Source organism: Canis lupus, chromosome 34 (assembly GCF_011100685.1).
Source record: "Canis lupus familiaris isolate Mischka breed German Shepherd chromosome 34, alternate assembly UU_Cfam_GSD_1.0, whole genome shotgun sequence".
Taxonomy (NCBI): domain Eukaryota; kingdom Metazoa; phylum Chordata; class Mammalia; order Carnivora; family Canidae; genus Canis; species Canis lupus.
Window position 1 is genome coordinate 38,907,581 of NC_049255.1, and position 23,012 is coordinate 38,930,592.

At 35.6% G+C, this 23,012-nt stretch overlaps 1 protein-coding gene across 1 annotated transcript in view; it reads left to right on the plus strand.

Moving 5' to 3' along the window:
• NAALADL2 (N-acetylated alpha-linked acidic dipeptidase like 2) overlaps positions 1–23,012 on the plus strand; it is a 1,187,116-nt gene that overhangs the window by 211,853 nt on the left and 952,251 nt on the right. Inside the window, exon 3 of the mRNA XM_038583938.1 lies at positions 3,519–3,626. The gene's annotated coding sequence lies outside the window, so the exon portion shown is untranslated. The remainder of the gene's footprint in view (positions 1–3,518; positions 3,627–23,012) is intronic.

The following is a 23,012-nucleotide window of genomic DNA, read 5'->3' on the forward strand; positions in this document are numbered from 1 at the left end:
CTTAGTGTTCTTTAGAATAAACCCAAAGTGTCACATTTTAGGGCAGGTGAAATATAATTGATATCCTTTAATTACTTAAAAATCTCTGTACACCCTAGTAGCAGTTGAAGAAGCTGCGTCTGCCATAACCAGGCCAACTCATTATGGCCAGGTACTAATAAATACTCTTCTCTTTGTCTAATCTGTGGTTCCCAAATTTGAGCATGCATTGGAATCATTTGGAGGGCTGGTAAAAACACAGGTTACCATCTCCATCGTCAGAATTCCTAATCTGAAATCTGGGATAGGGCCCAACATTCTGCATTTCTGACAAGTTCCCAGGTGATGCTGGTGCTTCCAATCTAGAGATCACACTTTAAGGACTGGGTTGTAGAGTATTGTTTAGCCACAGTGCTTGAAGCTGTGAATGGGCCAGATCTCTTCTTGGGCCCGTGCTGGAGGACCACTGAACTAATATGCTGATTGGCAAGCTCATTCTGTAATGGAGCAGATGGCAAATATTATAAGCTTGTGGGCTAGACAGTCTCTGTTGCAACAACTCAACTCTGCTGTTATAGTAGGAAAACTGCCATAGACAATATAGAAACAATGGATGTGGCTGTGTTGCAATACAATTTTATTTACAAAAACAGGACAGGCTAAATTTGGCCCGTGGCCTATAGTTTGCCAATCTGTAATCTAATTCATCAACAAATAACTGGTACCATTCCTAGCTCACAAATTACCTGTATTCTGTATAGTAGCCAGAAATTGTGGTCCAGCTTTGAGCTGAGAGCTCTGAGGAATATAGAGGAAGGGTAAACCTGATTTTTCTACTCTTCTTCAAAAGATTAGATTAGTATAGACTTGAAAAATTTAAATGCCTAGGCTGGAATAAATTTCATGATATAGGTAGATCTTGAAGAATGCGTAGAAATTAGGCAAAAGAGAGCAAAATGTTTCAGGAAGGAAGACCAGAGCACAAGGCATGGAGGGAACACTGTATTCTTCCAAAGAATGGCAAGAAGATTTGTAATATGGAAAGGATTGAAAATGCTAAGGGTCACAGATGACATTTAACATTTACTGTGCGTACCCTCTATGCTGGCGCAGTGATGGGTCCTGGGGGCATAGCTAACCAAGGCATAGTCCTTGCCTTCAAGAACCTCAGGTGGATCAAGATATTAAAAGGAATCCCAAAGCGATATACACTATATATGGAGTTGACAGTCTTAGCTCATGGTGGGCTTTCAATGGGTGTTAATCTGAAAATAAAATTTATATGACTGACAACAGGGTATTTTTCTTAGTTCTTGATCAGTAGAGTGTCTTGAAGAAAATTGTTTTAGGAAAAGTCATCCTCCATAAGCTAGTAAAATGATAACCATATAAAAGAACAACTGTTAGTGGTAATCTCACAGAAACTTTGCTAAGTTGGAGAACAGTGTGTGTTGGGTTGTTCTTTTTTTTTTTTTTTTTTTTTTTGCTTTGTTTTTATAGATTGTGCTTATTAAAATCCAAAACTAGTATATTATGTTTGTATCAAGCCATCATCAGAACTAAGGACAATTTCCAGGGAGTTGTACCGTTTTGTCTTTCTAATATAAATATATGCTATTTAATACTCTGTAAAAGGAAAAAATCTCCATAGACAAGTGGGGCTTGTCTTTTATTTATTTATTTTTTTTATTTCTGAGAATTTGGATGTGTAAGGCCTGAGTAGAGTGTATTATCAGATAGAACATTTAGTGGAGCTGATGGTAGGTGTTGGTATTAGTGTTTGAATGAGATGATCTCTAAGCTTCTTTCTAATTTCAGTGTTCTGACTTTAGATGATATTTGACAGATCCACAAGGAACTAATTCAGGCAAGTTTCCCTAAGAATCTGAGAAAATCACATCCTGAATAATGTATTTCAATACATGAAAATAGATTTTATTTCACTTAGTAAATAGAATCTTGAATAGGTGGTTTGAAAAGCAAAGATTGATCAAAGGCATTATGTTAGACAAGATGAACTATGACTTTTCAGTATCTAAACCATTCTACACAGTTTGATTTTTATTCAAATTCAAGGATGTGGATGACAGCATGCTATTTTTATCTAGTTGGATACCAAGAGAAGGGTGAAGGGTAAATTCTCATGTGACTTAGGTTTTCTGTGATTTCTAGCTTGAAAACATAAGTCTCTGTGAGCACAACAATACCATTTTTATAATGGTGCCTTCATTTTCAGTGTTTAGGGAGAGCAGAAACCTACATTTGTATTAAGACAATAATTGATTTCTTGCACAACCTTGCCCATGGGTAGGATATTGAGGCAGTTTTAAATAAAAATTGAGAGTTAAGTAGCTTATCGTTGCTGTATTGGCCAAGTTAGGTTACTGTTATCAAGAAGCTTTGAAATTGGTGGGGGAAAAAAAAAAGATTTGGATGGGACTTCAAAATTGGATAAATCTAAAGAAACTACATGAAGCATTTTTTTTTTCCCTGAAAGCAGAAGGAATTTAAGATACAGATACAGAAATTTTATTTTATTCTATATTTTGGTAGTTGAGTATATGTCTCATTACTTCCTATTAAGTAAAGGGGAAATGTGTGATTTTCAGATGTGAGAGAAAAGATTAGGAAAGAGAAAGTCAACACAAGTAGTTACAGGCATATGCAATACTGCAATTTGACTTTGAGGAAAATAAATAATAGCTTATTTGGGGGAAATAACTTTAAAGGGAGGATAAAAACACTGTATAGTTTTCAGATATTCCAAAGCTAAGATCAAAATATAAAAATAGGGGAAGTAAAAATAAACAGCTCTATAATTATGTCATTATTAATATCACAGCCCATAAATAGGAAATGTAAAATAACCGATCTTGTAGGAGATATGAAGTAATAGGGAAAGTTCATCAATCTCCTGAAATACTTTATTTCCATTATTGAGCACCTAGTAAGTGTTAGGCAGTGTGCTAGGCACATTGCATACAGTGTCTCTGCTTTTCACAATAGTTCTTCGGATTACCTATTTTCATCCTAATTTTAAAGTGAAGAAATTAATATAGTTACAGAAATAACTCATAGTCACACATGTGTTCAGTGGAGATGCCAGGCTTTCAGTCCCAGCTTTGCTCTTTCTACTACACATTTATTCCTTCGGTTAGCCTTTTCTCTCCCCAAAGAAATAATAAGTCACTTTGTGTCCAGTTATTTTTTCTCTTGTGTATTAGTTTGCTGTGTTTGGTAGTGCATGGCTCAAGGTAAGTGTGCCATTTAGACTAGCTAAATTAAGGCATAAATGTAAACATAAAAACGAGAGCAAGAAAGAAAAGTGTTTGTGTAATTGTGTATACATTTGTCTTTGAAATGTTTTCTTTTTTTAAGTCTTTGCATTCTTGCAAAAAACGAATGAATTTCAGGCTGCTTACAATAAAAAAAATCTACAAAGCATTAACTAAAGAATGAAATTCAGGAGCCAACTGATAAATTATGTAATACAGCTCCCAACTTAAACTGATCACCTCCACTTTTTGATTTATGAACAGGAAATGAGCTTTGACTAATAGGGACCTGGATGAAGAGCCCTGGGTCAGCTTGTCAGAGTCCTGTGTCCTACCAAGACCCTCTGGTTGCACAAGGATCATTCGATTAAAGTAAGACCTAATTACTTTAATTAGAATGTAAGACTTTTACTCTTGAGTCAACTTTTAATAAGGTGACTTGGCATGCCTCTGGTAAGTGACAATAGTTGCTAATTTTGATAGAAAGACCATTATTCTGTGGCAAATGCTTATGTATTTCAATTTCCATTCATTATTTATTTCATGGACTTGAAGCCATTTCTTTGGATAGCATTATTTAAATATTTTAATTCCATTGTGGCTATTCAAATTGGCACCCTTTTCTTGTCCTTGTGGTATCAAATCACTTTTATATAACTATAAATTGTATAAGTAATCAAATTAGTGTCTCTCTCTCTCTCTTTTAGTTGAAGTTGGCCCACTGGTTTTACTAAAAAGGAACAATGCACTTTGTGCCATGGTCCAGCATGACTCTGCATTGCTTATTTATTTCAAGTTTATACAAGTTACCTTTTTGGAACCTCTGCCTATATATGGTCACATATAGACTGATGACCTTCCAGTTAGGCTTTAGAGTTTTCATATACATTTATTGTTTATTGTTTCATATACATGTATTGTTTATTGTTTTTCCTGGAATACTTTTACTTTGAGGGGATGATGCCAGTGTGTGATTGAAATGCTTTTCTGTAAAGCACTAGCAGCAATTAATGTTCAAATGCTGGTTTAGGCTTACTACCCGTGAAACTTTACAGATTCTCAAGGCAGCAAAGAACTAAGAGCTAAGAGTTCCAAGGAGATCCAGCATGGCCACCAACACACTGGCATGGGGGAGCTTGGTCCTTGTCTCACGGAGTCCAAGAATGAATTTCACGGACAAGAGAGAGTGAGCAAAGGGATGGAAGTTTATTAGGCAGAAACAAAGAGAAAGCTCTCAAAAGTAGGGGGGCTCCCAACAGAGTTGCCACTAAGGGCTTTTTTGGTCTTTTTTAGTAAATTTCTGGTCAATATCAGAGTGGATTTGTAAATTTTATGTCTATAGTTAGAACAAACATGGTGGGCTTGGAACAAACATTTCTTTAGAAACATCAAGAGCACAAACAAGGTGTTCCCTTCGTTCTGGTTAATGCCTCCTCCGTAGTATTTCTCTACATCTGGGGTTTCTGTGAGCCTAGTAGCCAGTAAAGGGCGACATTTAGCTCCTAACATTTTGGAGCTAGGGAGCCAGGTTTATTTTTTCCTGTTTTTACTGTCTTATCTCTGTTTCTTTTGGGATAGGTAGGAGCCTGACTCTGGGCCTTTCCCTTATCTTTCCCTGCCTAGCCCCGTCTGCCTCTAACTCGTTCCTAAAGTCAATACTAGAATGGACAAATCATTTAATCTTCTGAGTATTCCCATAGTTCTGAATTAGAAGGAGTCAGACTAAATCAGGGAAAGGTGACAAATTAATGTGCCTTGAGGTTAGACATATACTATAAAAGTATGGAGTCCCTGGGTGTGAGGCAGTAAGGAATGGTTAGCCTGTGGGGAAGGGGGCTGTGCCCTCTTAAAGCCACTCAGATCCCAACGCTTTTAAGGTGGACAAAGAAGTAAACTGTGTAGTATATAGGGGAGTGGAAAGCAAGAGGAGGATTAAATTTGGCCATTGGATTGAATAAATTCTAAGATCATTTTCAATTCAATACATGGTTATAAAATTTTGTTTACTATGTAAAACACTTAAAATTTGTGTAGCATCTGTTGAGGTCTATATGTGTTCCTTTTTAAATAATTGAAGATAAACAAGTAACATAAAAAAGTCTCTGGGTTGAATTTCCCCTTTAATTGCACATTAGAATTAGGAGCAAAAATGATTTGACTGTAAAATATTTAAATGATTCAACAGTTTAATTTTTTTTAGGTGTTTCTTGTTTTGTTTTTAGTCAATTGACCTGGAATGAGAGTTTTGAATCTAGTAGGATAATCCAAGAATAAAACCTAGCCTGTAGGTTACTGGTTAGTAACTTCTCTATTAGTGAGTAGTTTCACTAAAAAAGAAAAAGGAAGAAAGAAAGAAAGAAAGAAAGAAAGAAGAAAGAAAGAAAGAAAGAAAGAAAGAAAGAAAGAAAGAAAGAAAGAAAGGAAGGAAGGAAGGAAGGAAGGAAGGAAGGAAGGAAGGAAGGAAGGAAGGAGAAAGAATCATGTGAACATCTAAAAGAGAGTCATACAACATTTTTGTGACTACTTTCATATTCTTTAAGGAGTGTTTAGAAGTTGTATTTTCTTTTGATTGATACTTTTATATTTTAAAACAAATGTTCTATATGGAAAAATTTAAATTATATGTTAGAAAATATACTAATTATGTTAGAAAATAAGTGTAAGTATACTTCAAGTTCCATCAGTTTTTGCCCTTTTTGTATTTTCCTTTTTACAACAGTAGCACATATTTATTTCTTTTTATCACCTTTACTGCCTTAAAATAAACCTATATTTTAGCTGAGAAAATAAGTATATTTTATTAGATGCTAATGACAATTAGGCAGCAAGCCTAGTTGAAGGTGGGAAGTAGGCCAAGTCAATATACTCTGGGAGTCCTATCTATTCTCTTTGGCTCAATTTAAGTCAGAATTTATGTCTACAAGAAAATTGAACCCATGACTGCAGGGAGCCACACATGTTGACCCAGTGACAAAGGAAGAATTAGAAGAAACTAGAATTTTTATGCCTTTAGGTGGGCCCTTCCAGTAGCTTCTTTTTTCTACATTACGTGTACAGCTTTTCATTTCAGAATCATATGTATTTGTAGACCTATTCAAGCTACTTCAGGTATGATTAGTTTTGAGAATGGGTACATTGTTTGAGTCATGCATCTATCTTTCAGATAATTTTTCCAAGTGTTAGCACAAAGTGTTACTGAAATAATATTTTAAAAATGTATTACATGTTATGGTCCAGCCATGTTGTAATAATTTTAAGTATTTACTCTTCATTGCTTTGATAGCCAAGTCAAACTTGAAGTACTTAGACATTGATACTCAGACTGATTAGAACTGGTTAGATTTGTTCCTTGACTTTAAGTACAAGATCTTTTTTTTTTTTTTTTTTTTAACCCCAGATATTCATGATGTCCCTTGAAGTCTCCACATATTGTGAAAAATAAGAATAAACATATATGTGAAAATATTAGCAGATGCAATTTAAGGTAGGCTGAACAGGGAGGTTCTCTACTGATGCTATCTTACATCCTATGATCTTATTTTAGCTAGGCATCTAAAAAAATTACCAGATGAATAAATTTTCTTTATTCTCTTTAATGAATACAGTCCTATATGTTTATGAATAAATTCATGAATATTTATCTTCAGTGCTTTAGTAACACATAGAGTATATGGATAAAGTAGATATTTAGACAACAAACTCAATTATTCCTTTATTATCCTTCTAGGTTTATAGAGTTAATGACAAGAATGTCTAATCTATTGCTGGGATCACTGATTCCCAACATTAAAACCAAGTAATGCAAACTCTAAATTGAGACAGTTAATCGCCACCCTTCTTGTATGTCTACTTCATCCATGGTTCTGAAACTAAGAACCCTCAGATTTTAATTCCTTTCATGCGACCAAAGGCTCTGATATGCACTTAACATGAGTTCACCTTTAGCGTTTGACATTTGTTATGCAAGGCTTTCAAATGGAGTGTTTAATTAAAATTAAAGTGCCATTGTTTTTAATAACCCAGAAAAAATGGGTATTAATTAAATTAAAAAAAAAAAAAAGACATGACAGTGGATTTAAGAATACTGTAGCTCCTGTGCGAATATTGGAGTTGTTTGAAAAATTTTATAAAACATTCTTATTATCAAAATCTAATTTAAGGTTTAATGATGCAGTAAAGTTGAGATGTTCACAAAGAAACCAGAATAATAACAGTAAAAATTTAGCCATAGCTTAGTACAATCTAACCAAAATTTTCTGGTCAATTAGATTTGATTGTGTTAAAGAGTGACAAACTACAAAAGTAATTAGAAATCATGTATTAGTGAGTGGTTGGATGCTGGAGCCTGTTACAGGCATTTTTATGCTTCCTGAGATTTGTCACCCCTTCCTGGGTCCCTGTAAACCGAAGCACATGTGGTTATGACAAGCGTATTTTTTCATGAGAAGGTTCTCACTAAACTGTTTGATAAATGTGATTTGTTACAGAATTTCTTCTCTTACTTTTCTGGTGCGACAATCTTTTGCTTAGAGTATAAGACTAATAATAATAATAAAAATAAGACAGTTAAATGATCTCACAGAAGCATATATATGTAAAAATAAAACCTAGTATCATAAATGGCCTTATAACACTCAGGAGCTGTTCATTTCTAACCCATTTATATAGAATCTTACCGATACTCTAAGTCTTAAATGAGAGAAAAAGAGAAGGAAAAACATTGATGGCAAGTTTCTTAAGGTTCTTGTCATGATCTGTCCTAAAGTACTCCCACACCCACAAGTAATTTCATCTAAACAGTGGTTTTTCTGGTTAATCTCAGTGTGAGATTAGCTTTGTTAGGAAAAGATTTGTAGTCTATTTCTTTTAAAGTACATTTTAATAAAATCATTAAAATATTTTGTCTGGGCTATAATATAATTCATAATTATAAATATTTAAATTTTATTGTACTATTTCTTGTAAAAATAATTTTTGTATTAGATTCCATCCTTAGAGCTGAGGTTATATTACTTTTTAATATTTTCTTTACAAATGTATTTTTCTCAGTAGACTCACTTGAAATAGTTTCCTTTCTAATGAAATAAAAGAAAATAACAATATTTATGTGGGGAATAAGAATTCATCCATGAAGAGCTAAGTGATATTTTAAGGGTGAAGACCCCAACTCATTAACTTTTTATTTTATATCATTTTATTTGTTTGAGAGAAAGAGAGCACTCAAGCAGGGGGAAGGGCAGAGGGAAAGGGACAGAAGGACTCTGGGCTGAGCTCTGAACCTGACATGGGCTCAACCTCACAAACCTGAGCTGAAGAGTGGGATGCTTAGCCTGATGGAGCCACTCAGGTGCCTCCCTTTTTATTTTTATATAGATAAATCAATTGTTAGTTATTTCTCTCCTAATTTAATAAGTTTTTTTAAAGTGTTTTGCATCTAGTTTTTGAAGTACATTTCAAAGATACCAGCTTTTAACCATATTAATCAGCTTCGCAGCAATTCATTTAGTACTTGATGCTAAAAATTACCTTTACACAAGTGGCTTCATATTTTTTTTAATGTTCACATATCTATTTTATTTTTTTATTTTTTTTAATTGGAGATGGCTTCATATTCTACGACTGAAAGAAATCTGTAAAGTTTCTTTGCAATGGAAGGAAATTGTTATGCCTTGACACACGGTTTCTTACTAACTTACATGGTATGAATTTTATACTTTGTATATATAGAAGTGCTTTCTTGTCCTTGAAACAGCTTTTTATATTTACATTTCCAAGAAGAATAATTCTAAAATTGATTTCCTTTTTTCAAGCTAAATGTTCACCTTTCAAATAAAATGTTGTAACCTGCGAAACTCATTCACTTATTTATATATAAAATGTATATATTAATATTTAGAAAAAAAAAAAGTACTCTAAAATTCTCCAAAGACAATTTTATAGGGTTACGTTTGGTGGGCCGATCTTCTATGTCCTGCACTATCTTGGGTATTAGAGGAACAAAGTTAATTACACTACACTGCTTTCCCTCAGGCTTTTCACTGTTTATTGGGGATACAAATAATTATAGTGCGCTGAGGTAATGTGAGCATGTAAAAAGTAGCACAAAGTTAGGAATATTGTTTTCGTTTGTTTTGTTTTGTTTTTTAACTTCCAAATACTTGTAGCCCAGATCAATATCTTTGGCTTCAGATCAAATTCAGATCATATAAGACTTATATGCATGTGTGTTATTACCTTAACATTAAAATATGGAATATAGGTATTTATTTGAAGTTATATATTATTTCGTATTTACTCTTCTGTTTCATAATCGCTATTAAAACAGAGTTGCAGAATAGTTAAAAGTGGCAATTAGTAATTAATGGGACTAATTTAACAAATCATATGTATGAAATATAACAATATTTTTATTTTATTCTGTCCTCTGATAGAACAATTCATTTGAACTACTTTTTGGAACTTTATTGCACATCTAAATTTCATAGATTATATTGCAAACTTAAACTTGGAATTATAAGTGGAAAATGTAAACACAAAAGAACTAAGTGAACAGTTGTTACCCGTATTTAATGCAGAATAAGGAGACATCTTTCTGTCTCTTGATATAATAGGATATTTTTGTTATTTGTTTCTTTTTCTAATAATCCTTCCCTTAGCTGCCGACCTCCTTTAGGTCATCCTTTCAAGTCACACTAAAATTGAATATAGTTACATGTAACATTTACTTTGATTTGAAGCTCTGCCCTCATCAAGACCTTATTACACTTTTTTTTTTTTTGAGATTGTATTTATTCATGAGAGACACAGAGAGAGAGAGAGAGGCAGAGACACAGGCAGAGGGAGAAGCAGGCTCCATGCAGGGAGCCCGATGTGGGACTCGATCCCAGGACCCCAGGATCATGGCCTGACCCAAAGGCAGACGCTCAACCACTGAGCCACCAGGAGTCCCTACACTAATTCTTTGTATCAGCTCATTGTGGTATCACAAGGCTAAATATCCTCTCAAAAAATTTTTATTTTCATTATGTTGGATTTTACTTACTTGAAGCAGTCCGTATTTAGACTTGTTAGAATTAGATTCCATATCTATCGATTCATTTAATACCTGGAGGCTGGTGCTGCAGACAAGCTGTGTCAACCAGGCCTTTTGCTTGTATACATTTACCATAGAGGCTATTCCTGTCAAAAATATTCACCATTTTTGAAAACTTCAGAGCACATTGTATGGTAACATAATTTAAACCTGTCTTTCTCAGGGACAGTGTTTGTAAAGTACAGAGATGATACAAACTTATAAAATTGACAAACAGTCTTCTTTAACTTGGCTACTCTTTCTTGCTGTTTTTTTTTTTTTTTTATTTTATAGTACTTTCTGAGTTTGTTTCAGCCTAAAGATTAAACAACTCAGATGCAATCATTTTTTTCTAGATTCCTTATGGCCGTTCACAGTTCATCTGATTTAGAGAAAGCACCCATAAATGTCTATTTTATTTTAATCCTTTTCTTCTTACCTTTAGTATATTTCCAAATTAGTGAAAAACATCATTCTTGTTTCATACTTTCAAAATGAATTTATGACAGGCCAAGATTTTAATCCTTTTGTATGGCCAGTGACATGATAGCTATCCTGTAGGCTCTGTCTAAGGAGAATTTATTGTTTTATTTCTATAAAGTCCAAAATCTCCTTTGTACTTCTGCACTTTGACATAACTGAAAAATGATCAAAAGCTATCATTATGAAATCCTCAATTTCACAGTTGGCAAAACACACACCCTTGGTGCAGTGTTGTATATAAGGTGTGCAGAAAACATTTAGCAGGTACTACCTTTGCATTTTCTTTGGTCAGAAATTTATTGGCTGATTGGAATTTGTCAAAATTTATATTTGCATAGTCTGTCAAAAACGTAGATAGAGGAGTGTGGTAGTCAGAATAATGTCCCTGCAAGATTTCCAAGTCTTAATCCCTGGAATATATGAATATATTGTGTTACATGACAAAAGGGGGATTAAGGTTGCTAATCAGTTGACTTTAAGACAGGAAGAATATGGGCACCTGGATGACAGGGTCAGTTAAGCCTTTGACTCTTGGTTTCAGCTCAGGATCTCAGGGTCATGAGGTCAAGCCCTGCATCGGGCCCCTTGCCCAGCACCAAGTATGCTCAAGACCTTCTCACTCTCTCCCAGTCAAACCCCCCCCCCCCCCGCCACTGTCTCTTTCTCAAATAAATAAATCGTCAAAGAAAAAGATAGGAAGAATATTTGTGATTATCTAAGTGTCCCCAGTGTAATCACAAGATTCTTTAAGTATGGGCGAGGGAGGGAGAAGAGTCAATGTCAGACTGTTGTGGTCTATGGGACTCAATCAGCCATTGGTTGTTTTGAGGATGTGAGGAGGTACCAGGCAAGGAATGGAGGTGGCCCCTAGAAGCAGGAAAAGTCAAGAAAATATATTCTCCCCTGGAGTCTCTAGAAGGGGAATTCAGTTATGCTAGTACTTTGATTTTTAACCCCAGTGCCTTACCCAGTAATAGTCATTTCAGGATCCCGACCTCCTGAACTGTACAATAATGAATTTCCATTATTCTGTGCCATTAGGTCTGTGGTGATTTGTTGCAGGGCAATAGGAAATGAATGGGCAAAGTCTATTTCTTATTTGGGTAAGATACCAGCATTATTTGTTTTAGGTTTTCTGTGGTTTTTTAATATCTTCATATAAACCTGGAAGATTTGAAACCAACAAAGCACCAAAGAACTAGAGGAAATTTTTTTTTTTTTTTAGAGGAAACATTTTTGTTGTGATTCAGTACATCACTGGATAGACCAAGAAAAGTGTGTATATTAATAAGGTCCAGTTAAATCTGGTTTATGGTATAGTAAGTCAACTTACCTATTCCTAATTTCTCCTTTTGTTTGCCCATGTGGCTGTAGTCTCTGAATCAAGAAACATAGATTTATTTATTTTTATAGAATATTCAAGTGGATCAGAGATGTGCATTTATTCTTGCAGGTGCCCATAGGCTAGTACAGGGACTGGTTTGAGCATTGATGTATTTTGGGGAGATGTAAAAAACAAAACAAAACATATGACTGATTTCTAAGTACTTCCCTGTTTCATCTAGGACTGTGTGAATTTAGACTCCTCTGTGCTTTTGCACAACCCTTTCCTACCATGGCCATTCCCAAATTCCTTCTTACCTATTGTATAAAATGCTTGGTCTTGGTTAAGTACCTTTCTAATACAATTACATGTGTCTTTCTGTTAAAATAATATAGTCGTCTGGGTTATACTGACATCGGTGTTATAATCATTCTCATTTCATTATCTTAACTCTTAGAAAACATGATCAAAGTATTCACAATATATATAGCTTAAAATTAAGCTAGCGTTACTTCAATGCAAAGCATACAGTTGATCCACAGGCAAGTGAAAGATGAGTGTTAATGCTCATGATTACAGTGCACTTGGGTTGCACATATAAGTCTCATCACTCAGTGCTACAACAATGGAGGTTTCATTTTTATTAACTGCAAATCATAGTTGCCAACCAGCAGTTGGGTAAAAAAAAAAAAAAAAAAAAACAGCCAACTACAGTTGCCACAGTAGTAGACAGTGACTACTGAAAATGGATAGTCTATGTCCTATCTATTTGAAACTAAGTAGAGTGTTACTTATTGCTTCAATTTTTTGAGCTGCCACATGGGTTTTATAAGTTTCCCCTAACCTTCTGCACCCATTGCTGAAAACCAGCATATTTTGCATCCCGAGGAGTTTCCCGGGACCTAAGGATTTCAGTGCTCAAACCAGAGAAGTGCCAGGCAAACCTGAAATTAGTGGTCATCATAAAACCAGTGGATAGCTTTAAGATATAATTGATACTCAACATCCTTAAAGTCTCCTTTCTCATATGTGTGCTTACAATATATTTTCTATCTTGATGTACTGCAGTAAACTGGTCAAACCAAAAATGTAGGAATCGTCATATTATTCTTTATCTTAATCCTTTTTCCAATAATTCAGTAAGTCCTACGACCTATATTTTTAAAAATATTTTATTTATTGAGAGCGGTGAGAGGAGAAGAGGGTGAGGGACAAGCAGACTCCGCATTGAGCACAGAGTCCCACTCAGGTCTCCATCCCAGGAGCCTGAGATCATGACCTGAACCAAAACCAAGAGTCGAACACTTAACTGACTGCTCTAGTTCTAAGCATATTTTAATTTTTTTTTCATTTTCCATTTTATTTTTTGCATATTGAATGCCTCCTCATGGTTCCAAAAATTCTCGATATGAGAAGAGGTACAGGGAAAAGTCTGTTCCTTTCCTTCTTGACTCCAGTCTTTCCAGTTTCCACTCAGACTAAAGTAGCGCTTATTAGTTTCATGTGAATCTTTACAAATATACATGCAAATATAAATCCTGTTTTTTTACTTTGTTTCCCTTGGCAATAATCACTGTGATTTGGAAATAAGAATGGGCACCATAGAGCATACGGTCAGTTCTGAAAATCACTGGGGTAAATATTGCCAGCTTACTACCCCAAGGGTAAAAAACCAAAAACCTTGAATTAGGTCCTGGTTCAGCTCTTTAGGTGTGGCTCCCTAGTTTTTGTGCTGCGGAGATTTTGGCTTTACCTTCTAGAAAGATCTTCCATTTCTATCTTCGTCCTTTTATATAAAGAAAACATTGGGAATAATCCACTTATTGGTGGCTAAGCAGTTTTGCCTGCCTGCCTCTTCCCAACAGAAAGTTGGAAGCTTAGAGGTATTTTATGTCTCACCTGGTTGTAGTATCTTTGCAAGTACAACTCTCTCAACTATCGTTTATCCCCACAGTGTGATTGTTCCATCCTCTGTATGTGACAAAAGCCATTTGACTCTCTGGGATAGTCTATACATATGATTACATTTTGACATCTCTAGTTAGTAACAGTTTTACCTTTTCCTTTCCAAAATACTTATTTATAACTTCCTTTTTGTGATTTTTTTTTGGGGGGGATAGTATTTTAGTACAGTGTTAAGTAATATTGGTAATGGGGGCTTCTGTCTTGGTTCTGATTTCATTGGTAATGCTTCTGGTGTTGCTCCATTAAGCATGATAGTGGCTTTTGGACTAAGCTAGGTTTATTTTATTGTATGGAGGAAATTACTACCCAAATCTATATTATTGAGTTTTTAAATTTAAAAAGTGGTTATTGAATTTGACAAATGTTTTTTTCAGCATTAACAAAGACAATTTAATGTTTCTTAGATCCATTAATATTATTAAAATAAATTTTATTAAAAGATTTCCTAATGTTGAAAATTCTTAGATTTTTGGAATAAACCTCCCTTAGTTATGACGTATGATTCTTTTTATTATGTGTATACATGGGTTAAGTTTGCTAGTCTTAGGATTTTGCTTTGATATACATAAGTGATATTGATTTGGGGATTTGATTGCATATATGCAATCTTTGTTGTATCAGGAAGTTTTCTTCTTTAACCTATTATATGGAAAAATTTTAGAAGCACTAAAATTGTTGGATCTCTAAAGACTTAAAAAAAATTCCCTATGCAATCCTGTGGGACGATGTTTTAGGATTTACCTCTTGACAAATTTCCACATTCTATGTAAATCAATCTTTAGATTTTTCATCTCTTCTGAGGTCAGTTTTAGCAAATTATATTTTCTTAGAAAATTATCCATTTTATTTGGATTTTCAGATTTATTTACGTTGTGTTTAGCAACATACTCTATTTTTTAAAACTTATTCTGACTGGTTATTTTTATTTTATCATTTACTCATTTTTGCACATTACTATTTTTTTTTTTTTTACAAAAATAGGTTCATTAGTGATTTTTTTCTTTCAAATAACCAGCTATTGAATTTAATTCTATTTTCAGTTTTCTTATATGCTTTTTCTTTAACAGTTTGTTCTCTTTTGCTTCATTACAGTTTCCTATTCCTATTCAAATTCTTACAGTAGATTCCTAATTTATCCTCATTGATTTTTATTTATTTATTTATTTATTTATTTGTTTGTTTGTTTACTTATTTATTTATTTTTTTGATTTTTTTTTTAATTTTTTTTAATGGACAAAATACTCAAGAAAAATAATTCTCCTTTGAGCAATTTGTTTAACTTTTAAGAACTACATTTTACAGGAGCAGTGGGAGTTACATACTCTCTGCTATGTATATGTATATGTATATGTATGTAGTTTAGTTGTAGGTATATGTATACGTAATTATCTATAGAGGCATAAAACAGCATGGCATGTTTTGCTGGAATTAATCATTTCAGTGGGATACTAATCATAGATTAAACCTAGCCATATCACAAAAGGCCTCTTTATAGATTTAATGGTATATATGCTGATATTAACTTTTTCCATGAATATAACTTTTGTGATCTATGATTAACACATATGTATATTTGTGTTTATATATATATATATGCATATATATGCATATATATATATATATGCATCTTTAATAATTTGCTAATAAATTTACTTTCTTGTTGATCTCATTTTCCTTTTAGGATTTTATTCTAAAATTAGAGAGGAAGGTTAAATGGCCATGTGAGTTTTAAATTTTTTTCTCCTTTATAATCTTAAAACACATTTTCAAATGTTTTATTTATAGATTTATTCATTTATTGATTTATTGATTTATCGATTTATGGGGAGGAAAAGGCAAGTATTGCTTCCTAAAATCACAATTTTTTTAATTAAGAGTACTGCGAGGGACTGAAGAGTTATATAACCTCTGACCATTAGGGACACCAAGAAGGAATGGATGCCAAGATTTAAATGTGTGTGCCTGTGTGTGTGTGTGTGTGTGAGAGAGAGAGAGAGAGAGAGAGAGAGGAAGCTTAAAGTTGTTTACACATCTCCTCTCTTACCATTGGTTATACTTTGTTTCAACAAAAATGACTGCTATGGACTAAATTGTATACCACAAAATTCATAAGTTGAAACCTTACCTTCCAGTGTGATGATATTTAGAAATAGGGCTTTTGGCAGATAATTGGATTTAGATGAGACCATGACAGTGGGACTTTTATGATGTATTACTGCCTTTATAAGAAGAGCTTGCTTCCAGAGAGCTTGCTTTTTTTTCTTGCTATCAGAGAGCTTGCTTTTTTTCTACCCACATTCACTATGTACAAAGGGGGGGTCCGTGTGAGTTTGTCTGCAGGCCAAGGAGAGAGCCCTAACCAGACATTGACCTTGCCAGTACCTTGATCTTACACTTGTTTTTTTTTTTTTTTTTTTTTAAGATTTTATGTATTTATTCATGAGACACACAGAGAAGCAGAGGGAGAAGCAGACTCCCTGCAGGGAACCCAATGTGGGACTTGATCCCAGGACCCCAGGATCATGCCCTGAGCCTAAGGTAGATGCTCAACCACTGAGCAACACAGGTGCCCCTAATCTTACACTTCTCCTCTCAAGAACTAAGAGGAATCTATTCCTATTGTTGAAGTCACCCAATCTATAATATTTTGTTATAAGTTGACTAAAACAGTGATATTTCATTTTCATTTTATGGAAGCCCCGCTAACTATTATATATATTTATTTTTCAAAGTAGTAAAAGGATAGTGTATTTTTACCATGGCAGTTATGATAATGGGAGATTGGAAATATTTGGGAAGTGATTTTGTCTTGTTATGATACATGTGTTTTTTAAATGCATATCAAGAAAACATAGACAATGTCGTGAGTTTATAAAACATAATGAAAGATTTTGTTTCCAATTCAGAAATTATTACTTGAAATGCTTAAGTAAATCCTTCGATATTCATGATTCCTGTGTAAAGGAAGATTGACAAAGTATGGAATGAGGACACCATATTTCTAGATAAACAAAATTACAGAGCTATTTTTTTTTTAATTAGAAATTTTGAGTTGCTTAACATTAAGATGTGCTTCAAAATAGGTTGGGTTAGAATGAATATCATCAAAAGAGCTTGCTTTGGGATTAACACATATAACTGGGTTTTTGTCTTTTTTATAGTCCTATCTCACTCAAGGGATAGCATACTCTCATTAATAGTGGAAGCTCAGGATGCTTTTTATGCTTTATATCAGTCCTCACTACCATTTTTTGTAAGAGGTTTTTTTTTTTTTTTTTTTTTTAAGATTTATTTATTTATTTGAGAGAGTGTGAGCGTGTGAGCCTGCTGGGGGAAGGAGCAGGGGAGACGGAGAGAGAATACCAAGCAGACTCCTTGCTGAGCACGGAGCCTGAGGTGGGGCTGAACCCAGGACATTGAAACCATGACCTGAACCAAGATCAAGAATCAGATACTTAACCGACTAAACCACCCAGGTGCCCTTGTGAGAAGTTTTATTGTCTGCATTTTGCAATAAGGAAACAATAAAAAAGGGAAAGGATATTTTCCTGATTTAATATAACTAGATTTTGACAGAGTTACATTTAAATTAAACATTAAGAGTCTGAATTAATTGGTTGTTGGTGGCTTTTTCGTTTGTTTGTTTGTTTTTAGTATGTGGCTAATGAGCTCTTCCATGAGGTGAGAAATCTGATCAAATTAAGATCCTACAAAGCTGTTTTTCTCCCAGTGATAACTTTGATGCATTTTTGTGAAGTAACAGATATGTTCTTAAAAAAAAAAAAAAAAATTGGAGCTGCTTCTGTTTCTCTTGTGTCCTGAACACATATGTTTTCTGCCTCTGAATCATTCAGTTCTGCAAATTACCAAAGAATTTAGGAGAATGGGGTACAGGGTAGATTTTTAAGAGAAACTGGACAGATTTCCTGTTCCCAATAACTATTAGAAACTATTTCCTTACAATAATTACTTGATAAAACCACAAATGGAATAGTCCATCCTTGGTTTCAAGAATCCCTAAGGAATTTCAATAGATTTAAGGCGTTTACCTAATATATATGTAATAGCTATAATCTATAATCAAAATGTTTACTTCTCCACAGTTCTTTTAAATGTCTATAATTCCACTGGCTGATGTCTTCTCAACCATGAGTCTGCATGGGCAGCTCTCTGCTGTCACAATTTCTAAGCGGTAACTTTGTTCATGGGTCCATTGTGTGGACCTCGGTTCTACGCTTGTCGCCTGCTGTGTTTATTGATCTGTTTCTTAATAATTCTGTATCAGGCAATCATACAATACACAGATTGCCTGGGAGGGGAAAAACCACATTAGCCATGCATTTAGAGGCTCTACTAGGAATGTTAGCCTTCTCTGTTATGTAGAATGATTGTAAAGCGCCGCAGTGAGACTTTTAAACAAATACGAATTGCAGCTTTCTTGTTCTAAAATATAAATGTTTCTTTAAGGAATCATTTCGGTACTTGCCTAAGGTTGTTTTCCTCTTCAGTTCGCATAGTGTATGAAATTTTCCAAGTCCAAATTAGGTGATTAGCCAAGCCGTATTCAGTAATAGTCAGTCCTTGCTCTCAAATGTGCTTTTTCCATTGCGTGGCTCTGCTGTGTCTGGACGTGGGCTGTACATTCCGGGCCAGGCAGCGTTCAGCTATTCTGATGTCACCTCTGCTCCATCTACTGGAATAATGATTTTCACTGTGTACATTCTTTAGCAACCGTCACCATTTTTTTTATAATGACTTTTTAAGAAAGCCTGTCAAAAGCATGGTGTTGCCTAAGCACATTAGAGTTATTTAGTTAGATTGAGGAAACTCAGAGCAGAATTAGGATGAAACTATTAAATTAATCCCATTCTTTTATACTCCAACATCTGCAGCCAGCACTGTCTCCTGCCGTGGGAAGATAGAGCTCCTGCTTTGCACTGAGGGAGAAGCTGGTGCACGAGGGCAAGGGAGTAGGTGAATTTTGAAGAAGGCTGCAACTGCAGCATCTGATCTGCTCTCATGGCTGATCTCAGCGCCACAGTGAGCTATTTGTTCTCAGACATGCCCTGACCTCTCATGTTCCCTTGCCTTTGTCCATGTTCTTCTTTCTTCTGAGAGCCCCCGTCTCAGTCCTGCTTACTGGGAAAACTTCGATCTCCTATTTTTCAAGATTCCTGTCATTTCCTTGTATGCGACTCCTGACACCTCAGGCTTAGAGAAAGAGCTCCCATCTCTGTCTCCCTATGGTAACTCCAGCATACTTCTGTTTTAGCATCTTGTTTCACAAAACTGTTGTCCATGTGTCATAGGTCTTTTTTCATTAGTCTCTATACTCTTTGAAGGCGAAGCTATTTTGTTGTTGTGACTTAGGATCAACCGCTCTTGCTAAAGAAGGGAAGTTCCAATACTTGGAGATCGCCTTGCTTGCAGAGTGCTTGGATTTCAGTACTCAGTGGCCAGAGAAATTAAGGCAAAGCAGCTTTGTTCTGCATAAATGTAGTTGCAGTATTTTGGGTCAGTAGCAACAGTGAGGTCAAGTGCAGCGATACCATGGCTGATGCAGCCAATGAGCATAGCTGGGGCATAATTGAGGGAATGGGTCATGGTGAAGGGCAACTCTGCTTAGGTCCTTAGCCAGAGAGACTTTGGGAGCATTTTGGAAGGGGGGATCTGTGCATAGGAGATACTCACTTCTCTGACTTTTCTACAAAATACTGGGTCTGTCTTATTCACCAGTGATGTTGGTGCTCAAGGATATTTTGTGGAAACAAAAAGTGATTCAGTGGTTTTCCTTCAAGGTTAGCCTGGGGGTCAGGGGGTGAAAGCAGAGATAACATGTCTGAGGATAGCCAGACATCTAGTGTATAGTGAAAACCTCACTCTAGGGGGCACGGTGTTACTCAATGAATGAATTAATCAAGGAATGGAAGGTGCATCTTAGCAAAATGCAGGAGGAGCCAGTAAAGTAATTGATTTTTACCTTTTACCCCCCCCCCTTTTTTTTTTTAAGAAATTGAAACTTCTTTAAAATTAGCAAGAGAGGGGAATGAAATATAAAAGCCTAAAGAGTTACCACCATGAGTCTTTCCAGCTGCAGAAAGCAAAGGTTACAGGATGGCACTGAGGACGCCAACTCCTTTGCTTAAGACTCAACAAGTCACAGCAGGGACCAGAAAGGGCCCCTGTCGTGGTTCCTTTTAGTCCTCAAAAGCAGACAAACAGTCACAGAGCCTCAGTTCTGCATTTTAGAATCTTTTTTGTCTCTCTCTTAATGAAACACACACCTCTCCGGGATGTAATGCATTTTATTTCAAGGAGGCAGCATGACTTAGTGAGAGAATGAAGGTCATATGTTTGGTTCTTTGCACCAACACTTTCTCACCTCTGTTAATTATGTTCAGCATAATTAATGGGATAATATATAAAACTAAACTAGAGCCAGGGATATACTAGATGCTCAGTTGTCTTCCTTTTCCCTCCATTGCCCCCTGCACTCTCAGAATAAGACGTCATCAGCGATAGTCCAAAAGGTCTTGTTTCCTACGTGGAAAGTTGGGGAAGTCCATGCAGCAGGAGCACCCTAGGGACAGGGATGGTTACTTGAAGAAGGGAGCCTCAGGCTTAGACCAAAATTCCTCCTTTCCAGTTTTACTTTAGTATTGCCTCTGGGGTAGCTTTTGCCTTGTAATTAACTGCTTGGTAGCAGAAGGCAGCTGGTCTAGGAACACAGCTTCACGCTTGCCCTTTCCCTGTTCGAACTATGGGAGATTGCAATAGAGTGAATGTGTACCCCTAAAACCCACACATATATATTTTTAATTTTATTTATTTATTCATGAGAGACACACACACAGAGAGAGGCAGAGACACAGACAGAAGGAGAAGCAGGCCCCATGCAGGGAGCCTAGCGTGGGACTTGATCCCGGGTCTCCAGGGTCACGCCCTGGGCTGAAGGTGGTACTAAACCGCTGAGCCCCTGGGCTGCCCTAAAATCCATATATTAAAATCCTAATCCTCAAAGTGATGCTATTAGGAGGTGGGGCCTTTTGGTGGTGATTATGTCCTGAGGACAGAACCTTATGATTGGAATTAGTGCCCGTGTGAAAGCTCATCCCTTCCACCCTGTGAGAACAGAGACACAGACCCATAGACACTTACCAGACACTAAATCTGACAACACCTTGGATCTGGGATTTGATCTTGGAATTTCGAAGCCTCTAGAACTGTGGGGAATTTCTGTTGTTGGGGTAAGCACTGAGTGATGAAGCTCTGGATTCCGCTCCCGAAACTAGTGCTGCATTGTGTGTTAACTAGCTTGAATTTAAATTATAAAATAAAAAAAAAAAAAAAAAAAAAGAAGTTTCTGTTGTTTATAAGCCACCAGTTTGTGGTGTTCTGTTATAGCAGCCTGGATGGACTAAGAGATATTTCCAGATTGTTGAATGGCTTAAAGGTCTTGTAATGTGGATGAATATTCAGTCTGCGTAGGATGGTTTTAACAGCTCATTTTAATTTGCATCATGAAAATACAATACTTTTTTTTTGTACGGCTGCATCACTTTATTAAAAAAAAACACATTTACAGTAAGATTAATTGCTTGTTTCCTACTGGGTCTTATCCAGACTGTTTTCTTTATTTATAAAATTCTCATGTCTATAATTTATAGTAGGTTTTAGAAAAATGTGTGCACAAATAATAACACCAACAAGCATTATATTTAGTTATGATAGTAGTTTCATCCACATATTTTTTCTTTTGTCAGTAGAAAGCATAAGATTTGTTTCTCAAGAAATTTAGAATTAACTGGAAAATCTGTTCTGGGTTTATGCTATCAAAATTATTTGTATATTTGGCAGCTGGGATTAGTCTACTATTTGCATTATTCCCTAATGGCTTCTCTCAATGCTGTGCTGTTCATTTGCATTCAGTCAGTTTATCTGGAATGATTCAGTTGTTTTAAGTGTATTTGTTTTTAGACAGAGGGGGAAAAAAAAAAAAAAGATCATGTATCCCTTTCACAATTTGCACGAAAGATCCGGATGCAAGTTTATTTGCTTATGCAAATTCTTCCCATGCTTCTTAAGAGATAGAATTCTCATTTCCCACTCAGATTGATTTGAACATGGTGTGTCGCCTTCTTAATCGGTGAAGGTGCAGCTAGTGGTAGAGATGCTTGTGTTTCCTCAAAGTCTCTTCGTGGCTCTCGGAAAAGAGGAGCACACGAAAGGTAGGAATTGTATATGCTACAAACATTGAGAGCGTAGAGGTACACTGAAGATTTTTTTTTTGAGGATTAGTTTTAATTAAAGTAGATTTTTATTTTCAATCAATGTATCTGCCAGGAGAAGTTTAGAAATAGGGCCAGACCCAATCCAGTAACACGTTTCTCTTCTCTTATGCTGTGAAACACAATAGTAGCTTCTGCTTGACTAATGCTGTATAGTGTGCAAACCATGTCAGATGCATCTTTCTTACACCTCCAGTTCCCTGTGCCTGCAGAGCGCAGGCAGTGATGCTTCTCCTTCCTTCCCAAGGAAGCAGATTCTCTGAAGGGAAGAGCTGCCTTCGGCACCCATAGGACCTCTCCTTCTTCATGTCTGGACATCTCCGGGTCAGTTGAAGCCTATGCATGGCACCACCCTGCCAGTCATGTTTCTTCTTGTTTGCAAAGGAGCCAGACCCCCCCACTAGAAGTTGCAGTAGTGATTCTGCAGTGAAAAGAAAAAAAAAAAAGCAGTTGAACTCTCGGACCGAGTGGTACATTTGTCAGGTCAGCCAATATGGGATCCTTTGGCTGGACTCGAGGGTGCAGAGAAATCATTTATTCACTCCATGCAAGACTCTGATAGGCACAGTGGGCAATCCGTATAAAGAATCCCCAGATTTAGTGCCATCCTTGGTCTGTTTTTAGAT